Raw genomic sequence first — 26,401 nt, 5'->3', positions numbered from 1 at the left:
TATCCTATTTCCGTATCTGTATTTTTTAAGAGAGTATGTAGCTACCATAAACAACACTGATGATATGAGTGGTCCAAATTATGTACATTGTCCTTTACTATATATGATCCATGGCGTTCTGGAGATAAAACTGGAGTTGAGCTGTTTACATTAACAAGAAACAAACTACTCAAGAAAATCTCCTATTTAAAGCAGTAGGAGTATTGCCCAAGTAATGACTTTTATTTCAAATTTAAACTTAAATTCTCCCTTGAGCTGCTCTTCTATATATTGCTGGCACCAGAGGTATTTCCAGCGTTCCATGTAATCCTTGCTTTCTAGTTTGTAGTAATATAGCAGTGGCTGAATGTGTTAGTCACTCAGTCAGTCAATTGTTCTCAACACAGTCTAGCTAATTAAAATTTCTTACTAACACATTGCTCATTATCTAATCCAAATAAGAACTGGTGGGAACATTTGTGATGATATTTTAAAATTAATATATCAATAACAAACAATGCAATTGCCATACATTACTTCTAACATATCTTTAAGCCGTTACCGTATGTCAGTAAGCTTGTCAAGTTCATCTTGTTCAACTAATGTTGATTATTAACTGTGATCATTGGTACAAAATTAAAAGTGTAATTATAAAAGCCTATAATTTCTTTGTATTACAGAATTATACATGTTACCATATTAATAATAATTGCTTGTTAATGCATCAGTTCTTTATTTTCAGAGATAAGGGAGCAAGCAGGCCCTCATTTTCAAGGTGTTAATGACTACATTTAAGTAGAAAAGGAAGCTTTAAACACATGGTTATTTATTTTACTTTTTCACAGGAAAGAAAAACTACATTAAGATATTAATGTTGAAAAAGCATAACAATATTGGGGAATACCATAAATAAAGCTGTCTAATCTTAACTCAGAGTTCTTTTCTATATGCATTATAATAAAGTCTTTAATTATATAATCCTAACCTGCATTTTTATGTTCAGATAGTGAACGAGATGGCCAATGCCTAGAAATTAGTTGTGGATGTCTGCTTAGTCATATTATCTTCAAGACCTTCATCTTACTTTTTGAGATATTGGAAGCTATAAAATTAATAAATGTGGGACTCAAGAGACCTAAAAGGCCGAACTAGTTAAAATTATTGGGTAGAATTGCTTGCACAAAAATTGTTTATTTGACAAAAAATGTTTCTTTTAAGGTCATTAACTTTGTGGAAGACTTGGATAATAAATTCAGAGAGTACTTCTTCGTTCTGATGTAGTTGAAATCTTTTGTTCTGAGCTGCTCAGCAATACATCATGCAAGTTTATAATTCCAGTTTTATACCAAGACTGAAACAGCAATCTGTTTTTCAATGGGCTTTATTCCTACAGTTAAGGCAATGTAACGCCAACTTAGAAAATGTATTTTATATCATCATCTGTCACAAGATTACCTTATGATTCAAAGCAAGTCATTTAAACCAGACTTTTGAGAGGAAAGATGTTCCTCATTTTCTGAGTGCTTATCTTGTCACAGCAAAGTTTTCATTTGCAAAAATGCAGCATAGTCACAGCTTCAACTGAGACTAATAGAAGCTGGGCTGTGAAAAAAATAAAGCAATAGCCTATGAAAATCTGTATGTAGATAATTCAAATTGGGCAAAGGCAATCTTAAATCTGGCTTTTTCTAAAGTCTGAGTTTTCTAAATGCAGTTATACTTAACAAATTGGTTTTATTTAAAAACAAATAAAATATAAAATGCAAATATCCTCATTTTGAACCGTTGGAAAACAACATCAAAAAACAGTTGGAATGCCAGCAATCAAGGGACAATTACGTTCAAATTACTATTCATGTCTGAATGGTTTATGGCTAATTCCTAGGAGGAAAATCAGTCTCCGGTGATTTGCCTGAGGTTTAGGGAGTGCATATGATAGTGTTCAGAACTTTCCACCCATTTTATGTACTAAGCTCGTCTTTTCTGCTGTGACAGTCCATCCAATACCAGTCACATCCCGTATCAAAAGTAAAAATACCAGATCAAACTAGTATCCTCCTGTTGCACTTCCTGCCTCCAGGATTAAGTAAATACTTAATAATTCTGAGGGATGCGAAAACACCAAAGCTGAAAAAGTGTGTAAGATACTGCTAAGTTTAAGCTTGAAACCTGTATTTAGTCATCCAGGTAAGAGAACCACATAGAGGCACCTCTTTCTGAGCTGGAAGTGATTATTGTTTGCCTTGCTTATTCCTCTGACCCATTCTAGATATACATTTTAAGGTGGGATAAATTGTGCAGTGAGGGTTCTGCTCCCCCTTCACTGCCTGCAGAGGAAATCTAGATGACTAGTTTAGATTAGTTGCCTAACCTGTGAACACCAAAATAACATGATGTGAACATCAACAAGCTCCCATTAGCACCTGTCTAGGAGTGGAGGGATAAAGAAGGCATTTCTTCCTATACAGAATGAGTAACATGGGATTTCCCATATCATTTTAGCATAGGAAATTGTTGAAATTATTCAACAAATCAATTTGCATTTCTTCCTGTGAATAGTACTTTTAGGGCATTCAGGCATTTTATTGCAGTGCAAATCTCCAGAGTGTTCTTTTGTCTCTGATTTTCCCCAGGATTTGGGATTTTCCCCATTTTTCCTGTTCTGCTACAGCCCTAGTAGTTTACCCACTTGTTATATTGCAATGAGAGAGGAGGAGATAGAGGCCATGTCACCGATGCCTGCTCACGTGATTTAACAGAGATGAGGGAAGAGGAGTATCTCTCTCTCTGTAACCTGTCCCTTTAAAAAATAATAACAATCTGATCATCTTTACTAAATTACAGGACTTTTAACCAGTGTTTCCAACTATTTTGCTGTGCAGGTTTGCTCCTTCAACACTGAAGTGAGCTGAAATAGTGACTTACAGCCTACTTACTTCCTACCTGAAAGTACCATTTTTCAACAATCTTGTCAGCCAAGATTAAAAGGCAAAAAAAAAAAAAAAGTCATTACTAAAATGATCGCTTTCTAACTTTGTTCTTACCTGTTGTCAATTACTTTGAGACCTTAGTACACCTCTTTTTTTCAGCAACAAAGTAGTAAATGTTTGTGGATAAGATACAATTTTTTTTCTTTTTTTTTTTTTTTTTTAATTCTTTTGCAGCTCTACAGTTTGCCCAGTAGCTGCAGGTGCTTTTTGCCTGGAAGCAACATCACAGTCCAATTCACGTCCTGTTGTCCCACAAGTTCTAGTTTTCTGCCCTAAGCACTTCTGGTACTCCTTTTCTGTATGGGGAATAGACAGTAAATAGTTAAGTGTCTCCCACTGAAAGCCCCAAAAAAAGGAAGAAACAACCTGATGTGGACTCGATGCCCATGGAACGATAAACAACAGGTTTTCTTGAAGTAGCCTTGAATATCTGTGGCTACATTTTGGCATGCTCTTTCAAAAATGGTCTACAGCATTTTAAATTCCTTCCTGTTAGCTGGGCCCTATAAAGTGTTTTGGTTCATTTTTCTCCCCTCTCTGATACACAAGGGTTTATGAGAAAAAATAGAGAGAAAAGAGTAGTTCTTTTAAGAGTTTTCTGTACAGTAACAGTGATCAGCCATTATATGAGACCGTACGTTTTCCTTCTCCTTTACGTCTAAAGATTTCTCATTGTAATTAAGTGACAACAGCAACAATTAAACAAACGAACAAACACACTCTTCTACCAAAGTAACATCCTGATGAATTGTGTCGATAGGGTTTTTTTCTTATTGCTCACCATGTGTCTGAGTGGTCAGCACCAAGCAATTAAAAGAGACAGCCATATGAACTACATACTGCTTGTTACAGAAAAAAAAGGTTGGCAGTCTGAGCCTGGATTTCCAGTGCTCTTTGATGCCTGCCATGAAAATAATTTATGCAAATAAGTAGCACACAAGCAGTAAACATGATCAGCAGGAACTCATCCTTCTGCTTTTATTCATATAAAAGGCTGTTCCTCTATTTCAGCTGTCTGTCGGTATTTGTTTTTGTTATCACCATCCACTGTTCAAAAATTATGTGATAAAGTACCCATTTCCTGCAAAACCGGGCTCGTGGGGCAGCTAAACAGCTTTCTACCATTTACTGTTTCACAGAAAATGATGGGATGAATTAAAGGGCTTTCATATTATACGCTTGATAGCAGGGAGACTGAAATTCAGCTTGATTATCTGATAGCTATGGAAATCTCCATAAGTCAAAAGACAAGAACAACGTGAAGAGAACTTTTTTGTTGCAATAGGCTTTTCCATGATGGTTAAGCTACCCACCTTCAAGCTGTCTCACAAAGCCTGGGCCTCTGGTTTCTTGTTTCAACTCAATCCTGGAGCTCAGCTTTCCGGGGGGGCCTGAAGGTTGGTTACGTGTGAAGCAGTCATGCTCTAATTCCTGGAAGAAATGGAGAAAACATAGCATGAGATGGCTGATTGATGACAAGTAAATATGATAGAGGAACTGCTTTAACATTATATTTACATATATAGATATGAAAATAAATAAAAGTGTGAAGAATGAAAGTAAATCTCTCGCGCTGATATAGCCAAGTCTTTTACTTTCCTTACCAGCTTCACGTGGAAGTGATTCACTTCTGCTGGGTTAGTTTTCTGATAGTTTGGTGGGCTGACTCAGAGGCTCAACTGTGCAGTCCAGCTAGTTTGAGGGAAGAAGACAGAACGATAGAGCTGAAAGCAGGAACAAAAAAAAAAAAAAACAGGGGGTAAAGGAAGTGGGACAATAGGATTTTTCCCTTTTACCAGAAGTGCTGTTGGAGAAGATCAGCTTTCCTGTCAGACTAAAATTAAGAAAATGTGTTACCTGAAAGGTGCGAAGAACTCACTTTAAAGCCAAATGGAAGATAACTATGTGTTTCACCGATTCAGTTGTCAGCCTCTGTCTTCTGAGACAATAGCTCTTTTCTTAAGCTTTGCACGTCAGTGTTAAAAACACTTTTTTGCTTTTGCCATAAGGTTTGCCAGGAGTTGAGAAACATCTTAGCAGTGAATTCACTGAAGGCTTTTATTTTGTTCACACCGGTGGTGCTGAACCCTGGAATAAGGACATTGGTCCCTGGGAATGCTCCTGCTTCTGCTCTGTGAAGCAGCGGAGGCACGTCTGGAGGTCAGTAACACCAGGTACTGATTAAAACCAGAGTCAGAGTTAGCACACGTGTAAATTGCTTGGTTGCCATCAGGGCAATGACGAGAAGACACGAGACTCACATGAACTCTTCAGAACTGTGTCAGTGATGGTACAAACACCGCGGATAGCCTTGCAGTTTAAGGAGAGGTGTATTGGAGAAAGATCATGTAAGTGGTGGAGAAGAGGTCATGAAATTCAAAGGAAATGGGTCAAGGGTTTTGAATAAAATTGGGGTAAATATTAGTTGGTGTGTATGATATGTGAACTGAAAAGGAAGGTAGGTTTTTTGAGGTGCAGTAATATTTTTCGTGTGCAGTATTTCTTGACAAGGAGCTGCAGATATATTTAAATTTTGCCATTTACTGGAAAACACATAAGGAAGGACAGAGCAATATCAGCATCCACGTTTTTTCCCAGAGCAAATGCTTTCTCAGCAATATGAACCATCACTTTCATGCCCTCAGAGAGGCAAATTTAATCCAGTGTTCTGAGACTGCTTGTTTTCTGACATTGTGTTTATAGTGAAAGCAAGTGATTATTAAGAAAACTGATTAATCAATTGGCACAAGTTTACGGGAAGACTCATTTAACTTGGCACTCTGGGGATGCTGTACTGTATCTGTATTGCATGTTTCAGAGCTCAGGGAGCAATATACCCACCAAAGAAGAGAATGAAGCAGTTTGTTCGCTTGTGTCCACAGTAAAATAACTTTATTAGGAATAATTAATAGGACTTCAAAAATAATAATCTTAAAATAACAGTTTCCAGCCATAGAAGTCATTAATTTTCTACTAAGTGAGGAGTATGTGTGGCAAAAAGCCTGACGTTATTACATTCCTCCAGCATTGTGGTTTCCATCATTTCTTTGAAATCCATACCTTTCATGTACAGTTCATTAACACTGATCAAAGCATGTGTCTTTCTAATAAAGTCAATTTTTCCTCATAATCTTTTGTAGATGTTTCACTTCATGTAATATTTTGGATGTTCTTTATCCTGAAGTCTCATTTTTAATGTGTGGCCGTGGTCAGAGAAGTGACAGTATATAAATGACAACTTGGTTTACTATATTTATTCTCTCTCAATGACGTCCATAGCAAGTTTCTCACTTTACAAGTCAAACCAAGATTTTGGTAACTGCCAATACTGTACTTTCAAACTGGTGCCTGGAAAATCAGCTGTTTGTCTCACTGCAATGTCTGTGCTAAAACATAGCATTTCTTCATGCCATATAAGATTCACTTTCAAAAGTAAAGTAATTTCTAAACTTGCAATGAAGATATTGCATGTACAAATCTCAGTAATGACTGAAGAGTTGCACCTCTCACTAAGCAGCAAGGTGTATGGTGGTCTGAATTTTATATAGGAATATCTGCTTTGCACATTGGAAAGACTGAAACCTGGCTGTTTAGCCCCTACGAGTGGCTCTGATTAATTTCTGACTCCTGATGAAGGTGGTAGTTAAGTACATCCACATCTTTTATTGTGGGATTTCAGTGGGGTTTGAGGATATGATGAATATCCTGAAGCAACATCTCTAGTAATGGAAAGTAAAAAAAAAAAAAAAACTTGAACTGGGTAAGATGAGGTCAAAAGTGACAGCAGAATCAGCAGACAACACTCTGGAGGTTAAGTGCATGATGATAAAGAAAAATATTAGGAAAAAATAAAGACAACTGAAAAACATGCAGTCAAATCGGTACTCCTGCTCTGCCCAAAATTTCTTTGCTAAGTCTAGTTTTGTTACCTTCTCTGGTAGGGAATGATCTTGATCTCCTCATTCCACAGATTTTCTCTTGATTGCACCGGCACCGCTAGTAAGTATAGCGCTGCAGCTCTGCATTAGAAAAGATAAGCATAGGTTTGATTCTTTCTCACTTTTGTTATTTAAAAATATCTAAAGTTTCATCATTAAGATAGAGGAAAAAACTCTTTCCAGGCAGAGACTGAAAGACAAAACAAATTTTGTGACTGCAAAATTCAATAATTATTTACTAGAGGTAGAAGAACAATGCATTCATTTTGAAATGGCAACATTTGCTGATATAGGTAACTATAAGTAATTTCTCGGTGCTTGCTGAAGAATCTGTTTTTTTTTTCAGGAGGGCTCTTTTTGTTATGCTTTACATACATTAACAGCAGCCTTAGTAGGGAATCAACAGTTTTATGTCTACTAATAAACTTCCCAGTTCCAGATTATTATTTTGTTGTTAAACTATACACCATATCATTGAAAGGCATTACAGAGGTTTCTCTGCTACTTCTCTTTAATGTTGTTCTAAATAATGGTGTGTATATGTCAGTTTAGGGTGAAGCTTAAATCCTCTGCTTTGTCAGTGATAAAAACAGATAAAGATTTCTTGAGAGGTTGTTTAACATTAATGTTTCCACCTACTTCACCTTTAAAATTGTGCACTTGTGAAAAAGTATGATAAAAAGAGAGTTATTTTGGTATGCTGTGAGGTACATGAACTCATGGAAGAGCTTGTAATATTTAAAATGTAGAATGCACAAAATGTATATATAATACACAGACATATTTATATGACTAAAGAATTGTTATAAGACTGTAGATATGAAGAAATACAAAGACAGATGCAATAGTAGGATGTATTCAATAGCACTAATTATGTAAGGGCTGAAAATATTTCATATTCCCCTGTTTTACCATGCTAATAACCTTCTAAATGTTTATCATAAAGATTTTCCATGCATGTTTTCTGCCTGAAGAGGTGTGTTATTAATTATTATTACCATTTGCTTGAAAAAAAAAAAAAATTGGTCTTCTGTGAGGTTAAGTGTGAAAAAACATAGCCTCCATCCTTTAAAAGAAAACATTAATCCCATTTTCAAATCAGGTTTCAAAACATGGCTGAAATTTGAGACTTTATAACTGGGATGAACGTAATCTTATTTGTAGAAGTTAGGGATGGGAAATAGCAGGTCAACCAGATCAGCATAGTGATTCCAGAAGCACATATAAGTTGGGCTAGCACATTTTTAGGTTTTTGGAGACTGACAAAGCAGTATTCAACCAGCCATCATCCCAACACTATGGGATTCTTCCACCCCGGTCATCTCTTGAGAAGGAGCTCTTGAATCCCTCGTATAGACAGCTGGATGCCTCACATGAGGAATTTACTTCTCTCTTTCTTGTGCCATTCCCCTTAAATTCAAGAGGATGGAGACAGAATAGCCCAGACTTCAAAATTAGAGCTATCATGGTATCTACATATCCGGGCACTTGATTTATGCCTCCAGAAACTGTTAGAGTTTTCCTGTAGCTGTATCATGACTTTTAGTTTGTTAACAGACCAATCTGTTGTAACAAATGGTGGTGACACTTCAGAGGACTGGGCAGCTTTCTTCTTTCCATCAGTGACTCCCTGCACGGTCAAGCAAGAGCAATATCGTGCTCTGCTGGAAGCCCATTTTAGGTTTCCTGCACTGGAAGAAGGTTCACACATACTGATCTTCCAGCAAAAATGGAAATATGAAAAACAGACTGATCAGCTCTCCATGACTGAAAAGCTTGCAGTACAGTCAGAAAAAGGAAAATACCACAGGCTGATTTTTTAAAACTGTGTTTCTATTTTCTCTGTTTCTGATGCAATGACACATACAGTTCTTGACAGCACATTAATCCAATATGCAGCAGGATGCTTTCCTTTTTTTTTTTTTTTTTTTTCCTTCTGAATTTGGTATGCAACTTGGCCTCCTATGTCTAGCATGGGAGAAATCCACACCAGAAGATGATTTTTGCAGGTGAGGCAGTGAATTCCCAATGTCAGAAGCAGTAAACTGTGCAAACTCAAGTCAAAGAAAGGCAGAATTGCTCACTGGATAGGACAGATGGCTTGTGGGTACTGGCTGTCCCTGATCTGCAGGATGCATTTTTTTGAAATCACAGTACCTCTTCATAACCTGGGTTCTATTTGGTTTTAGTTTTTTAGGTCACCTGCCACATGGGGGGGGGGCGGGGTGTCAGAAAAATGTCCCTTGAAAAGTACCAGGTAGATGCCTGAAAGCTTTTTAACGTGGGAAGGATAGAGTCCAGGCTCATTAATGCTTTTATAAGTATATATTCACTTCAGTAAAGCCAATGTTATTCTATATCACACAACTGCTATGTCCAAACAAATATTTAGATGATAAAAAGACCTCACACTTTAGAAAATAATCAGTCTCTTGGAGATCCTGACAGTGCCTGTAATGTAAAAATACCAATTTCACTGAGAACTTAGAAGGGCCCCCAGGATGTGGTAGATGATTCTGCCTTCCAGTTTTCCCCAGGGTGGAAGCCTGTCCCTCTTGACGTATGACACAGACTAGGGACCTTCAGTAGTGCCTACTCAACATAGAAATGACAGATGTAAGTTTTAACCTCAAGATAATAAAAACCAAGACAGAAATGTAGCTGCATGCAGAACCTCATTTGCAAATCCTGCCCTGAAAACAGAGATGTAAAGAAGAGTCCCAGCCCTATCAGCAGCACCTTGACCAGTAGGCCACATCGTCAGGCAGAAGAAAAGAAACTCTACTTCTGGGCATCTGCCGGGCTTTTCTATTGTTATGGTGTACATCCTTCCTGAGACCCAGGAGGCCCAGTCAGAGCACTGAAGCCCAAGTGTACTTCAACGCAAAGTACATCAGACATACCCATATCTCCTTCTCACGCCGTTTGTAGGAAGAGTTGGGAAAAGAAGCGGACGTGAATTTCATTACTAGTCCAGCTGGCTTGTAGAGAAATAAATACAATTTGATACCCCATTTTAATAATATTCAGAAATGTGCAGACGAACGCTGAAAAGTAAAGTAAGGGTATCAGGATTTATCTTCAGCCTTTCTGTTCAATATATTGTGTGCCATCACACATTATCTTTTATTATACACACAAGTCTCTTTAGAACACTGTTTCTATATTTCTTGCAAATGGGAGACAGCTCCTTCTAGGTTATTATTTTATTGATATAGTGCCATAAGTGCACGCAGCAAATGTCCATAAAGTGTTGTTTCAATAGATCTTTTTTACTGTGGGCTTTTTCTCAGGTGGTTTCCTCAATTCATGCTTACCTAATCATATTTCCTCTGATCGCAAGCCTTTGATAATCAAGGCACTAAGTACTATGTGTTTAACTTGTGTCTTTCTTGAAAAATACCTCTTTCAAGATGCCTTGAGGAAAAATAAGTGTTCATTCCTCTGCTGCATTGCTGTTTATTGAAGCCTGACCCACTGAGTTCAATCAAAGTCTGTCCACGGTCTTTATAAGAAATCCAAGGAGGAACCCTTAGGAGAAGAGAAGTGTTGCTTTTGGCAGAATCCTTTGTGCTCTTCAATATTTTATGAAGGAAAATAAACAGGCTCATGAGAAGGACAATGTACTTTGGCATTCCACATATTACAGTCCCGTCAGAGCAAATATAAGCTACTTGTTGAGTTCTTATACAATGTGGTTTCATAACCACGATGATCTAAATACTTGACCCATCAAGCAATAAAAGCAGTCTCTTGCAGTGACAGGACTGTTAAAGCAGCATCATGACATAAGCAAAAGCAATTGCAGTTTCCAGAGCTACCATGTATAGCTCAATAACCTAAAGCCTTCAGGCTGTGGAGGAGGACCAGAAGGTAGGTCAGAAAGCATCTGTCAATAATTTAAGTAAGAGAGCAGCACAAAAGAAAGCACAGAACAATTCAAACTATGTGAGAAGGAATAAGTTGTTATATAGAATTCATATTAATAACAGACCATTAAAAATTAATTAAGAAGTTTCTATAATAAGAATATGAATAGGTATTAAACATGCTAATTAACTTACCGTTAAAAGGGTTTTGGGGCGGGTCAGTGGATTTGTAGCATATGAGACTGATTCTTTGTTTCCTCCAGAAACAAAGTTTATATTCTATCATGCTGTCAATATAATTTTGTTCACGTGCATGTCAGTCTGTTTGTTGTCTCAGAATTTGATATAAAGGTTAAAGTCCTAAAGATAATTAAGCTTCTACAAAACTCGGGAAAATAGCCGGCCTGCCAAAGAAAAGTTTGATAAGATCCCAACTCAGGTTACAGCTTTCACTTACACCTTACTGAACGCACAAAATCCACGCAGGGCAGAGCACATCTAAGTGGCTCAAATACAGAAAATTTTCAATTGGAAATCACCAGGCTTGAGACACTTAAGCCAGTCAAGAAAAAGGCACAAACCCATAGTCCTTCCTCACAGAACTACATGTTTAATCTACTTCCCCCGTGGCCTTTGCCTTTGTAATCTAGTCTTAAAAACATAACTTTCAGCGTCTTAGAAAGATGAACCATAGATAATGGTAGAAGTTGTATTTCTGAAGCACCATTTTCTGTAAGTAGCAATATGCAGAAAATACTCCTTGCCATTTGCCTGTCTGTTGTCTCTCTTTGTAGAGTTCCCTGTATCCCAGATGGTCTCTACCTGTAGTTCTGAAGTGCTGTGCTGGGGGTGGTTCCCCTTCTGTCCTGTCTTCAAATGTTTTGACCTGTCTTTTACCTTTTATTCTTTTCTGCCTTTCATTCAAGGTACAAGATCTTTCTTTCCTGGAGGAACAGCTAGCAGTCTCTATTATACTAACGACTTGCAGGCTTCCTTCATAGTTTACTGGGAAAACAGCAAAACACAAATTAAGATCTAGCCTTTCTAATGATGGGATCTTTGAAGACACTCAACATCTCTTAAAATTAGTGTAATAGCAGTAGCTACAGAAGGATGCATCTATAACTGTTGCTGTACACCTTTTCATGCCTGATTAGTCTCTTCCAAAGACGTTCCTTGTATCAGCATTTTGTATTAAAATCTTTTTGAGAGAGAGAGAGCCTAGAGATGCAGCATAGCTCAGAGAGAGTTGGAAATGGAGGGACTCACTCAAAACTTGGTTGAAACATTAGATGGTGTCTGTGATGCCCTGTCTAAATTGATGGTGCTGTATGAGTGTAACAGAAAACCGAATTACACTTCAGCTGTAGTGAGAAACTGGAACTCACACACTGCTTTTCTCGGAAGAATATCGCATTTTGTTTTGCTTTGACCCAATGCTTTGACCATTGATCAAGCTTAGTACAGCACATGGAGAAGACAGCTACTGTATTCCACATCTAAGAAAGAGACAATTCATGCACAATTAGAGCACAAATTCACATCCCCTATGACTTAAAATTCAGTTTAAGCTGAAGAGGAAGAAGATGTGAAGACCTAATGGGTTCTAGAGAAACCAATGCTGCAGCCAGCAGGCTGATAGTGACTGAGACACAGCCCGCCCAGACCCCACCACACAGGTGTAACACCACTGCACTCCTTTTAAATTCAGCCCTGCATATCCTGTTCTGAATCCAAAAGCCAAGGATGTGCTTCCTCTACTCCTTTTCATCTCTTGGTGTTTCCTCCAGACTTGACAGAAAAACAGACTGAGATTCATTTGACACAGTAGGCGACTTAGTTGCTGTGACTCTTGTCTAGTATTTGTGGTCCCTGTGTTAGCTCCAAGCTTTCGTTCTAGGAGTAACACAATAGGGCTTTTAATTAAGCTTTCCAGATAAAGGATCCCTATTCTTTTGTCCTCTGCCCTCACTGTGATACCTCCATGGATCTCAGGAAGTTGTAAAGGGTATTCGGTAAATACAAAATGTATTTGGTAAATAAATTTACCAAAACTCCCCGATACCTTTGTGCGTGGCATTGTCATCAGCTCATAGCCAGCAAATATTTTTTCCGAGGTCTTGCTGGTTAGTATTGCCATTAAACTGCCTCCTTCTGCTGAGCTTTGGCATGGAGTGAACAGCAAAAGAGTATGGATGAAATACATAAGTGTTCAAAGAAAACATGGGAATTCCTGGCTACGCAGAGGCTGAGATGAACGGAATAGTTTTCACCTATTCCCCTTATTCTCCAGCTGTAAATTGTCCATGATCCCTGCAGAATAATCCCTCCAATATCCCTCAATTGCTGAAAATGGCTGCTGTGAATTCTCTGAGAAGCATCATAATTTCATAGTGTGTTTGTTGCTTTTCCCACAACTCTTTGCTTTAATGTCTAATGACTAAATAATGTCATCAGGTATATGGACATAGCTCCCACTGGCTTCAAAAGCAAATAAAGAAGGGAAATTTACTTCATCTATGTAAATGAGGCCTTATCATGCTATGCAATACTGCAGACACTAAGGAAGTTTTGCTAGCAAAACTCTTTATAGAAGGCAATTCTGCTTAATGCAAGAAAAAAAAAATGACAGAAATTGTGAGGAAGGGAATAGGAGTGCACATTTACCCCTTTAAAAGGTTGCAGCCATAAAAATAGTGCTTAATTCCAAAGCAAGACACTAAGTACGGTAAGCTGAATATTAAAATAAAGTTTATTTGGCAGTAAACTGATGAACTTTAAGAGTGTAGTGAACTGTGTGCCTTGTATACACATATTAAGCAAAAAACCTTTTGGTTAAACTAATGTTCAAGGTACAATCCAGAGACACAAAAGCAAGAAAATGCCCAGGATAAGCCAGAATTAAAGATTTGGGGGTACTAAAACCCAGGTTTTATATTATGATGTATTGTTTCTAGACTTAGTACCAATAGTGTCAGCTAAAGACTCTGAGGAAAATAGCTTGACTGGTGAAAAAGGCCTTCTATTAAAGACATAATATTATAAAGATTTCTATTATAAATTTGGTATTTTTAATGACTTCACTCTTTCTAAGTTTTAAAGTAGCATCCCCACAACAAAGTTTTGACTTCAGACCATCAGTTGTCTGAGCAGGTTGAAAAAAGCATCTTTACCATAACCATCGTGTTTGCCAGAGAATAAAAACCTCCACTTGCTTTTAGTTTATCAAAAGACAAAGGAGATGATGACATTTATTGTGTGTTTTCTTTCTCGTCTTTTTTTCCCCTCATGGCTTGTTCCTGGATACTTAAATATATTGTTTCACATACTCTTCCATAGGCACCCACCTGTGATCTCTGTCAGAAAGGCTACCACTGTACATGGCTCTTTGGATTATCCCAGTTTGGCCTTTCGTATATTCTTATGAGCATGTAAATATTGAATGAAGGTGCTAACACCATTTACACACCAGGTTCTCACTGTGGATTAAGCCTTGCTTCTGGAAAGAAGTGGACATAGATAGTACTGAGATATCTTAAGCAAAGTTGTATCTTGCTCTCTTGTCTTTCTTCCACAATCAGGAATGTTTTTCTCTGATGGACAGGAAACTTGCCATTTTCTCTTTAAAATGCTAAAAGACATTTATTCTTAGAGACATCCCTGTGCACAAATGTACTTAACTGGTAGTTGTAATAGAATAATTTACATGTGTTCAGAAGTAGCGATGGCCATGGGTGAGCATTCGTCTCAAAGGTCATGTCACCTGATAAACAAATATCTTCAATGGTAACGATTTGTCTGAAAGCATTTATAATTAATTGCTACTTCTCGATACTTATTGCACTTTCTTGAAAAGTTTCTAGATTAGATGTCTGTTAATTGAGCATTCAGAAGGGATTTTAATGTGGCATCAACATATCAGACAGTAATTTAAACACCAGTAAACTTGGCAATAGTCAGTGATTAGTAAATATATGTCTAATTATACGGTGGTAAGAAGCAGTTTGAAGGAAATTTTAAATTACTTCCTTATTATTCTTTATTTTTTTAATATTCTGTGCCTGTAACAGGAATGCTCTAACTTGATCCTCCATCTCAAGTTTAGAAGAATCAGTCTTGATGTTACTTGTAGGGTTGCCAAAAAAAATTTCATAAAATTATCTTTTTTCTCATAAGTTTTCAACAAAACATTATTTTTGGAGGGGGAGGATAAGACATCTTTTTGTATAAAATTTTCACTGTTTGGAATTTCTATTCATATTGGGAAAAATGAACATGTTGCCTAAATATGAAGCATATATCAGTAGTTATACCCCCAAACTCCTTCACAAACTGTCTTCCCAAGGCAATATTTCTAATAAGGTACTGTTGTTAGGGGATCCCAAAACCTGCTGTAGTCCAAGGAAGAATAAGTACAGAGAAAAATAGCTTAGCTGGCAAATCAGTCTCTGGAGAAAATGGCAGAAGGACACACCTGAACTACAAATCCCAAAGGAAATTGTTGTAGCAATATATAAAAACAGCCTATCTATGCTGAATAAAAAATTTTCAACTGCTATAATTTACTTTCACAGAAAAGCTGTCTCTCGTGCGAGTAAATCATCTTTTATAATAAACTCTAGATGTCATCCAGATAATGGGTTCCAAAAAAGAAGTGATTGTTCTTCAGTGCAGACACTCCCAGGTTTTATTGGGTCCTGACATTTTCAAGTATGCTCTAACTCCAAATCTCATTATTTGTACTGTATCCCCGTTAAAACTTTGACAGTCATGATTTTCCTTCACATTTTTTGTTCCCTTGGTCTAAACAATCCTAGGCCCTCATAAACTGAGATGACAGGATCCTAAACCCAGCTCTAATTAGAGTAATCTTGTCTTTTTACTAATTTAAAAGTCCAAACAGCAGTCTATTATCTCATGCAAATTACATCATGTATGGAAAAATCCGTGGTATTAAAAGGCCCTATGTGCTGGTTTGGTGCCCAATGTGGGGCTCGAAGGGTTCGAGATAACGACAGATTTGATTGGAATGTGCTAGATGGAATTTATTGCTGTTATTGCTGTTTAGCTATTAATCAGTAGGCTCCTGTGCTTGCCATGGGACTTGCTTGCCTCACCATATGCTGGAGTCCAGTGCTCGTTAGTGGCTGCTTTTTGCTTTCGCTGCTTGCTTTGCTTATCATCTTACCCTGCTGTGCCCAGGAACATTTTGCTAACAGCAATGGCCGTGTGCATGGGCTGGCAGACGGCCAGGGCATCGCTGCTGTTTCTGTGCTGCTGCACTGGACAGACTGGAACCCTGGTGTGAACTCAAGTCAAAGGGACTGTGACCTGCGGATGAGTCCATGTGGGAGCGGGACACCCCGAAGAGTCTGTGGCCGTGGATGAGTCCTCGCCAGAGCAGGTACATCTCGAAGCGTCTGTGGCTGTGGTTATGTCTGTGGCACAGCAGGTATACCTCTGAAGGGATTGTGGCCCAAGGAGAAGTCCACGCTGGAGAAGGTACACCTTGAAGCATCCGTGGCTGTGGGTCAGTCCACGCTGCAGCAGGTACACCTTGAAGCATCAGCGGCTGTTCATGAGGTCATGTTGGAGTACCTCAAAGCGTGTGGCTGTGGAGAAGCCCATGACAGCACAGGTACACCCCTAAGGGACTGCAGTCTGGATAAGTCCAAGCCAAAGCAGGGGCAAGGCGAGGAGTTCATTGCAATGTTAAACCCTATAATCTGGCCCAAAGGGACCAGGGGTGGAGATTGTAATGCAAACACCTTTAAATTGTTATAACCCATGATTTGAGTCCCATGTTATAGGAATTACTATAGCAGGAACCACCGGAACCCGTGGAGGACAAGCCTTACAAGAAGCAGTGCAAGTGCAGCAGTGACCTGACCCGAGCTGGCTTTGGTGCCCAATAACTCCACACAGCACACCACCTCTCCTGTCCTGAGTGACCACCATAACAGATGGAGCCCAAAGTCATGGACTAAATAAAGTCAGTGGACGTCTGTGGATATTTTACAGACATTTCACAGGGGTGGTCCATAGACTAGGGGAAAGATATCTGCGTATTATGTCAAAGGATGGGAAGGGTAGTGGTGGGTAATGAGGATGTATTGGATAGTGTGGCACCTGAGCATCACATAAATGGTATGGAATAAGGGGTGGAGAATGTGCTGGTTTTGGCTGGGATAGTGTTAATTTTCTTCATAGTAGCTGGTATGGGGCTCTATTTTGGATTTGTGCTGGAAACAGTGCTGATAACCCAGGGATGTTTTGGTTACTGCTGAGCAGTGCTCACGCAGAGCCAAGGGCTTTTCTGCTCCTCACCCCACCCCACCAGCCAGTGGCTGGGGGGGCACAAGGAGTTGGGAGGGGACACAGCTGGGACAGCTGACCCCAACTGGCCAAAGGGATATTCCAGACCATATGATGTCGTGCTCAGCATATAAAGCTGAGGGAAGAAGAAAGAAGTGGGGGATGTTTGGAGTGATGGCGTTTGTCTTCCCAAGTAACGGTTAGTGTGATGGAGCCCTGCTTTCCTGGAGATGGCTGAACACCTGCCTGCCCATGGGAAGTGGCGAATGAATTCCTTGTTTTGCTTTGCTTGTGTGCGCAGCTTTTGCTTTGCCTATTAAGCTGTCTTTATCTTAACCCACGAGTTTTCTCACTTTTACTCTTCTGATTCTCTCCCCCACCCCGATGAGGGGGGAGGGAGCAAGCGGCTGTGTAGTGCTTAGTTGCCAGCTGGGGTTAAACCAGGGCACCCTATTATTATTATATTAAGACAGTCACAAATTAACAGCATTTTCTACCAGATAACTGCACAAAAGTTTCAGTATAAAATTGAAAATTATATATAAACAAGTACATAGCTTTTCATATCATACTTGCTTCAGCAGTCATCCACCCAGCCACTATAAAATGCAAAACTATTAATGAAATGAAAACTAAATTTATTAAAATATTGTTTAATTTAAAATAGCTCCACATCTGAGATGTACAAAGGAAAATCTCTTTTATCCCTTGCTTTGATGAATCTGGCCTGTGATCTTGTGAGCTTCTAAAGATGATCAAATTGAGCAGAGGACCCCATGAATCCTAACACAGTACTCTGAGTGATGTCCTTAATGAACACAGTATGAGGTATTTAGACCATCTTGAGGACAACTGCTTCCATCTAGCTACTCATATCTTCAAACAGCTATTTAGTCAAGATGCACTGTAGGTCAGCTATTGAAGCACTCATCTAGTAACATCCCTTTCTATGAAGCAAATAAAATTTGCATATTTTGACACGTCTGAGAATATTTCTGTCACCAGAAAGGTTTTGGTTTGGTTTATTTGTTTTTAAATTATTTTATTTTACTATTTCTTCTTTATTTTATTTATTATTACTAGTATTATGATAGTTTTATGGAAAAGTACTGAAGGGAAAGAAATCGTAAGCAAAGCAAAAATTACATGCCATGTGAAAATAATATTTATAGTATGTCTGTCCATATTTCTATTACCAGCTGTAAAATTATTAGTTTCACCTGAGCATTCATTTTTAACAGAATAAAATGGGTACCCAGTGTAATACACGCAAGCTGAGAGGCCCTAGGCTATGCGTGCACTTGCTAGGAAGCATTCTCAACCTTGCACAGAACTTGCACCTTGCTACGGTTGTGAACAAGAGCTGCAGAAGCTGGAATATGCTGAAAATGTTAACTACTGCCTTTGCACGGCGCAGATTTTGCTCCAGCTGTCACCAGCACCGATGATGATGCAGCTGAGTTTTTGCAGAGCAGCACTGCCCAAGGAGCCATCTCCTTGCTTGGCTCTTTCTGCAACGGAGCTCATTCAAAACCACGTGTGTTGTTCACCTAAACTATTCGCCTGGCGGCATGAGCTTGCAGCTGGGGCGGGGGCTTGGCAGGGTGTGGTTTACGTCTCCTTACTGAGTATTCTGTGAAAGGGCTTTGACGTTCATTTGATCCAGGAACATCACCTATTAAATTATTTCTTTCCCAAGGCGATGCTGCTGGTGGGCAGGCAAAATGGGCCACCCCGCTGGGTTACATCAGCCCAGGCAAGGCACGGGGGCAGCTGTGTTTCACTTAGGAGCTGCTGGGACTGGGAGTGTTTTCTAGCTCAGGGCCCTTTGTAAGATCTCTTAATTCAGGCAAGTAGACGTAACATTGAGTCAACAGACCCCTGTTGTTGAATTATGCTGTTGAATACCTGTGTCTTCCTCGACACCTGTGACAGGTCCGCAGGGACCTTGCCAGCAGGTAGCTTCCAGTGGAACGCGTGTTAAGTCCTGCATGTTGGCTTTATGTAAATAAAGCCTGTGGTAAGGTCAGGGAGAGCTTGGTGGGATTTGCAGTGACTGGGAATACCATTGACTACTAGGACAATCATTAGGATTCTGCAGTTAAGAAACCTTCCACGGCTTTTTCTTCAAGGAGTCCTCACTGGGCTGTTAGCTCAAGGAGCACGCTTTGGTTGCAGGACCAACTTAACTTCAGCACACAGAGTTACACTCAGCTTTTAAGGAGATATAATCTGTTTCAAATCTCTTTCTCTCCTCTAATTTGTGCTGTCCATAGGCATATAACTACAATTCACTTCAGTGGTAGTTTCATACTAGCATCAGAGGTGAAGCAACAGCATCTTCCACCATCTACCTCTTCTGTCATCAGTGTTAAGGCAACGGAAACTACAGCTGGATCTTCTGAATGCACTGCAGCACTGCAGTTTTGGGTATCTGTCTCTGCTTTCATAAAGCCAAATCCTGCAATTTCACATCTCAATGTCATCTCCTCAGTATGGAGCACGGCCCAGACGTGGGGCTCCGTGCTGGGAAACTGTCCTGTAGTCTGAACTGTGACGGCTTCTTGTGTACCTCTCCAGTGCACTCCGTCGATGTGCATATTTCTCCTTCCAAGTAACCAGTTCCGCTGTCCCTCCATTTGAAACTTGACTCACTTGGACTAACACAGCTTCTGAGCCTTGGACTGATATGACTAGTTGAATCAAGCAGGTATTCCCCCCAAAGCAAAGACATGTGATGGTGTGATCATATGATTATGCAGACAGCAATTCCCAATTCTAACTGTCTTGAATTTACAATAAAATTAACACTTTGACGTGAATTTTGCTTTCCAGTAAAATGTAATTATAACAGTTCAGAGGTACCAGAGAATCATAAAAAGAGACAAGTTCGATTACATGAAATTCCTTCTGAAGTTACCTCAAGAGTTTTGTCTGTTCAGGTTTTAAGTAACACTATCGCTTCAGCAGAGCACTACAATCAGTTGAAGATCACTATCATATTAGAGGAATTTTTGTGCTGACATGGAGTTTCATACATACAACTGAATTTCCTTTCTTGTGAAGCTACCGTGGCACATTATGGGTAATCGATATTTAATTTAACATGTTCAGTAAAATATCCTGTATATCTTTTTCTTTGTGATGTCTCCCTTATTTTTCACAATGCCACCTTTTTTTTCTTTTTCACAGGAGAGAAAAATATTCAGCCCTGCTTTTAATTAGTCCAGAGAGAGAGTTTTCCATTTATCCAGAACAGATCTATGCAAACCCCCTTGCAGAATCTATGCAAAAATGGCATTGTCATTTACTGTGTGAGACCTGTTCATTAAACTATGAAAGAAGTGCAACAAGTGATATATTCTCTGGCATATAATTTTCTGCTGAAGCACACACATACCTTCAGACGGGTCAAGCTGTTAACAGCCACTGCTGCTCGAACTGTGAAGCAGTAAGATTGGAAAGACAGGGAGTAAGGATGGTAACCCGCAAGATGCTGTTGATAGAAGGAATTTGTAGAGACACGGTCATTGCATTGCCTCGACTGCCAGATTTGGTTCATCCTCTGGCAAGCTGAAAATTTACAACATCTGCAGACTTTTTCTGTGAAGAGAAATGTAAACAATTACAATGTAAGCTGTCTTATTTGTTTAAAAGTGCTGCTAGCAATCAATAAATAATGAAATGTGGTATAATATATACCTTCTCAAATAATTTCCTGGTTATCATAAGTGAATTCTACTGATGGCTGTTGGCAAGCTTATAAGTTACGTATCAGGCACTGTAATACAAATTAGCCTTTGTGCGCTTCTTGGCTTTTTGGGGGTGGAGATGTCACAGAAAACTTTGTTAGATTTAAGACAGTATCATACTGGAGTTCACTTTAGAAGTACTTTTAACAGAGACTTACAGTTCTAAGTAGCTATAAAGATATATTTCAGGGCAGGATATAATGATTATTAGCAAGAACTTCAAATTCCACTGTCACCTGTTGCTACTAAATTTCCTGTTAGAAGGAGGAGATCTTAAACAGCACTCTGGTGCGTTTCACTTTAGTTAGTGCATTTCAAGAGTCTAATGCTTATCTAGGCATTTTATTTTCCAAAATAAGTGTTTATCTTTCAATAGATGAGTTACTTAAGCAAATACACATACAGCTCTGTTCTTCACAATTTTATCATATTGCACAGTGTCTGCATTAGCTTCAGTGATATTACTTGAAGAGTTCACTAATATTCATCATGAAGGAAGAATGTCAGTCTTAATCAGCTGTTTATTTGGGAAGTAATTATTATGTAATGTTTACCAGTGTATGCTACTGGGAAAACCTTAAAGGGGAATCAATCTGCAGATGCCTATTTACTCCTTTCAGACTTTCTTGATTGAATATGGCAGCTACATTAGGATCAATAAATCCTGTAGTCTGAAGCATTCTTGGCATTCATGCCTTTAGGTAGATGGAAAGCGGCTGACTAATACTCACTGTGTATAAATTTTCTACATGGATATCAGCTCAGATTTTTATACAGTGTACTTTGTGCTTGAAGATCAGTGCCTGTGAAATACAGCCTTAAACACATTCTAAACAGAAGCATACGAATACGTGGCAAAGATCAGCAATCTATCAGCAACTTTATTTTAAGATTAAATTAAAGGTCAGTGTGAGGTCTTCTCCAATGCTGGTACCCTGCTTAAAGGCTGTGAGGCGCTGTCAACCTGGCACTTAGGTGAGTTGGGTTGTGAAGAGCTGCCACGCCAAGCCAGTCTCGGCACAGCCTGCAGCCAGTTAATATGGTGTGGCCACCAGCTCTGTGTGAAGCTAACAGCACCAGCCTCAGGATTTGTCAGGCTTTGCCTGGACTTCTCTTTGACTGCCTACAGCTTTGTTTTATTTCATTTCTCTGTTGTGGAAATTATCTAATGATCAGGTGTCTGCTATCTGAATTGTTTTAGCTTTTGCTTCGCTTTGTACAACTGCTTGATGTAACACTTAGTGGTCTATATCCTTGTGTGACGTAATGCTTATTGTTATATATTCTTGAGTACAAAAAATTTGTAGCACAGGCCCAGGTGAATACTCTGAGGTATGCCTGCAAGGGGCCAGATGGGGAATAATCACAGGTTTTACTGTAGACGTGCACCAGGCAAGCTTGAGAGGAAGGTCCAGCTCCTTCTCCAGGTCATATGTGGGCTGAAAGGTAGCAAGGAGTTACTGGAGGAAAGTGGTGGATACCGGGAAAAACCAGCATGACTGCCTTGTACTTACACAACCATTTATGCTTCTGAAGTGAAAGCACCGCAGAAGTTTAGCAGGCCATTGTACATGGTCACTTCTTGTGCAAGGCACTGGCAAATTAACTCTGAGATAGTGCTATTTGACCTTTATCTCTACTGCTTCCTTGATTTCCATTCCTCAGTCCCCAAGGCTTGGGTTTTTCCTATAAGCTCCTTATAACACACTCAGGCTATTTCACTCAAGCCACTGTTATGCAAAAAAGGTGCTCCTTTAGTGAAGTTTAACCCAGCAAAGGGAGGTCACAAAAGATCCTCTACAGCATACATGACTTAAATAAAGTCCTATATCTGTTTAAAAAGGAATTATATGGATGTGTTTAAAGTATCCAGCTTATTTTAAAGCCTCATCAATGATATCACTTACCTATTTTCAGACTAAGCAAAATCACTAGTTACAAAATAGCAGCCTTCTTCAAGTACAATTTGAGATGTTTACTATGGACAATCCTGCAAAATATATCTTATTAAGAGGGATTGTATCTCACCTTCAGGCTCTTAAGCCAAAGAAATAGCATGTACCAACCAAAATCTATATATTTAGCTGCATTCTGTTTTGGACACAGAAATTCAGTTGATGTTTACATCCTTTAAAAATGTATACAAAACACTTCTGCCAGATGCAGTTCTAAAATATTTGCGGTGAATTTTATTTTACCTTGATGTAAAGCCACTCAGTCAGTCTCCTGCTCAGTTTTCCTCCGTTCCACAAAAATAGTAGAAACCCATATAGAAGCCCAAGACGTCTTCACCGATTCTCCATCTCACCTGTTCAAAACCAGCAAAACAATACTGCACTCAAACCATGTTAAAATGAAAGGAGGAAGACTTGATGCCAGAAGAGGAAATTACTGTCAAGAACAGTTGAAAAGCTAAGATCGATGAATGAGAGGATATTCAATGAAAACTGAACTAAATATTTGCTGAGTGAATTACTGCTGGGAGTACTTATAATTATATAAATCTGATGCTACTTCTGTGGAGGCAGAAGCACTTTACCTTAAAAATAGCTACGTTGTTCTCATCTGTAAAATGCTTCTAATGTAACTCTGCTCAGCACCACGGAGCATTAAGACAACAGGCTTTGATTTCTTGCAGGAGAGACGTGAAGATGATGAAAAAGGAGAACGGCAAGGGGCCAGAAATAACTTTTGCTCCTGATAATAACATAAAATAAAGATGTGTTTCTCCATGTCAGCTGATCTTGCAGCAATATCTTTTGCTCTGTTGAGGGCTGCTGGGAGATGTTCATTGGGAGGAAGAATTAAAGCAGAGCTAAGAAACACAGCCTAAAATGTGGATCAGCTCATGCTGTAGGCAGTTTCATTCAAGGTTGAATGCTTGTACGCATTATGAATATGACCATCCTTCCTGTCACTCGGTTACCTTCTATAACCCTCTGCCAAGTACAGGTGGTTTCATCTTTCTCTGCAGTACTGGGTATTACTGTGCAGACTGTGAGTAGGCCTAGAGATACATATGCTCAACTGAAAGATGTTGAGAAAACATGGAAAATGGCAAAACCTCCAAACCTTGCCCAAACAACGCCCAAGTGCAATCATGCCGTGACGCTGGGGACACCTTCTAAAAACCACATACCTCAGGCACAGTAGGCAAGATGAAGGGAGACAATAGTAGCTACTTTTCATTGCACACCATGATGTAAAGATCTCCAAGTCAATGCTAAAAGAGTTAATGCGAGTATCAGAAGCAGTCCTCTTCTCCACCTACCATCAAAGCCTCATCATTCTTACAGCCTACCTCTGCTGACTCTGATGCACTGCTCAGTGGTGCTTTCCTTGATGAAGTCTGGCTTTCCTGAATAGTGGCAGCTCTGAAACACTCCCACAGTCAGATATTAAGGGTACTTGCCACTGCTTATTTCTAAGAAAAACGTGTGGGCTGCTGTTTCTTTGCAAGAGAGAAAATTTATGATGAATTCAGCATCTTGTTCCAAAGTCATCGAACAATTTGGGCAAGCACAAAAGCTATAGCTGCTCCTACTGGACCAATGTCACTTCTCCTAAGGAAAATTTTTGCAAACAGAAACTAACTAACAAATTGCACCTTGCAAAGTTTAAGGAATACTCAGAATGACTCACAATACTTGTAAAAGGCACTAATGACTGCTTAGGAACTCACGTCAAGGTTAAGTTTAGTAACAAATATCTGGCTTGCCTATTTTCAGGTATTGTTCTAAAGTATGTAAAATGTCTTTCCTACAGATGACTGACTTTTAATTAATGAATGTTAAAACACCAGTTTGGCTAGAAATCATGAATGTAGTAAAATATAAAGAAGGAACTAATTTTTTTTATTGTACATAGAGTTGCTATCGTTTTTGGTTTTGTTATGAAGCATAACTATGTTATCAATGGAGATTTGGCTGTCATCATCAAGAATTCAATGACTGCTGTCATGAGAAGTAAAGCCAAAATAAATATATTAGACTTTGCAATTAGGTGGATATTTTTATACTTATGGAGACGTAGCAGACAAAAGGCTAGGGAAGGTTAGCAGGAGATTTGAGTGTATACACCATTGCATATCCACCTGAGAGAAAATAAAGTAGGGAAAAACGCAGCAGAATATTGTTTTGAAAGTGGTATCCACTGGGTTCCCAAAGAGCTACAGTTAATTATCCTCCCCCCCAAAAATGGGCATGTACAGTATTTTTGCAAATAGATTGAAGCCCCAGGTATTGGCTCTAAGACTTAGCAAAGCTATAATCCAGGGGCTCTTTCCTTGTGACTTCACACAGAGAATTCAAAAAAGTCAGAGAACATCTCGATTGTCAAATATTTCTAAGTCTTCAAGATGGGTATATATTTTATATCTATATATATTTAGGTATGCACAGGTAGACATACATAGGCCTAGTACCTGAGATGAATAGCTGAGGATAATTTTTATATGGGATTGATATAACTTAGTTATTTACACAACTCTCTTAATGGGAAGATCAAGAAAAATAAATAGAGGAAATAAGAAGGCATATTTTATGATGAATAGAAATACTGAACTTTTGAGCATATATACATATGTCATGGAAATAAGTAATAACACATCAACACATGAGATGTTAAATTTCTGGCTTTAGGCTCTTTCATCCCCAGAACATCCTGTAGCTTTGGATACCCACAAGGGGCATATGTGAGTATGTATATATGCACATATGCTGCCCATTCCTTACTGCATTATATAAATGAATTATGTGGCTTTTATGTTATGCAAGAGCTTGTTCTGCCAAGAGCTCTATATGCATATTTTGTATGTGCAATGAATTACACAGACTATTTTGCCATTGTTGAACTGCTAAGGGGGGAAAATGATAAATGTTAATGAAAAATTCAATAATAGACACTACTGAATTCAATGGGAATTCTGTCATACTCTTCATTGGGACCAAGATTTCAGCTCTACTCTTTATCATGGCTAGAGACAAGGAAAAGTAAAGATGCTTTGCTATTCTCTAATTCACACTAATTCTTCTTTTCCTTCTACACTGTAGGAATACTGCTACCCAGATTTTAAAGAAACTAATCCTTATAACTTGCAAATGCTTCTCTCCTACCAAACTCGATTGCAAAGCTCTGAGCTGAGTTGAAAAAAACCCAGGAAAGTGACTCAACTGAGAAATAGATTACAAGAAGGAAGAGGAGGAATTTTCTCATAAAAAGGACAGTGGTTGTGCATTAGAGCGCACATCACATTATTTCCTTTCTGTATATCTTGTATTTTAATAAGTTGAGGAGAGGTTATTCCCAGAGAAACTGTATGATGATATATTAGTTCCTGGAAGGAATTTACAAGGTAGTTGTGCATCTCTTAAGCCCCCTTCTTTTTAAACTGCATGCATCTAGCTCTTTCAGGTTCCCTGCATATCTTTTATCTTTTAATCCTTTCATCATTCTTGTTGCCTGTGTTCAGAGCTTTCACAAGCAGTGAAAAACAGCATGCAAAATTCTGGTTTCACCAGAGACTGGCAAAGTCCTTAGTTGTTTCCCTAGCTTTACAT

At 38.8% G+C, this 26,401-nt stretch overlaps 2 long non-coding RNA genes across 2 annotated transcripts; both read right to left on the bottom strand.

Annotated features, from left to right (window-relative positions):
- Positions 1 to 3,167: 3,167 nt before the first annotated feature.
- On the bottom strand, positions 3,168 to 5,144 carry LOC128154533 (uncharacterized). Its single transcript, XR_008239369.1, has 4 exons — positions 4,849 to 5,144; positions 4,574 to 4,693; positions 4,283 to 4,400; positions 3,168 to 3,265 (listed from the first exon to the last, which is right to left on the bottom strand). It is a non-coding gene; the product is annotated as an uncharacterized LOC128154533 (long non-coding RNA).
- A 6,546-nt stretch (positions 5,145 to 11,690) lies between these two features.
- Positions 11,691 to 23,152, bottom strand: LOC128154538 (uncharacterized). The gene is made up of 3 exons (XR_008239370.1): positions 23,042 to 23,152; positions 20,492 to 20,694; positions 11,691 to 11,781 (listed from the first exon to the last, which is right to left on the bottom strand). It is a non-coding gene; the product is annotated as an uncharacterized LOC128154538 (long non-coding RNA).
- Positions 23,153 to 26,401: the final 3,249 nt, after the last annotated feature.

The sequence above is a fragment of the Harpia harpyja genome, chromosome 2, assembly GCF_026419915.1.
Source record: "Harpia harpyja isolate bHarHar1 chromosome 2, bHarHar1 primary haplotype, whole genome shotgun sequence".
Classification (NCBI taxonomy): domain Eukaryota; kingdom Metazoa; phylum Chordata; class Aves; order Accipitriformes; family Accipitridae; genus Harpia; species Harpia harpyja.
Note: the sequence above shows the minus strand (reverse complement) of the source record. Positions and strands in the feature narration are given on the sequence as shown.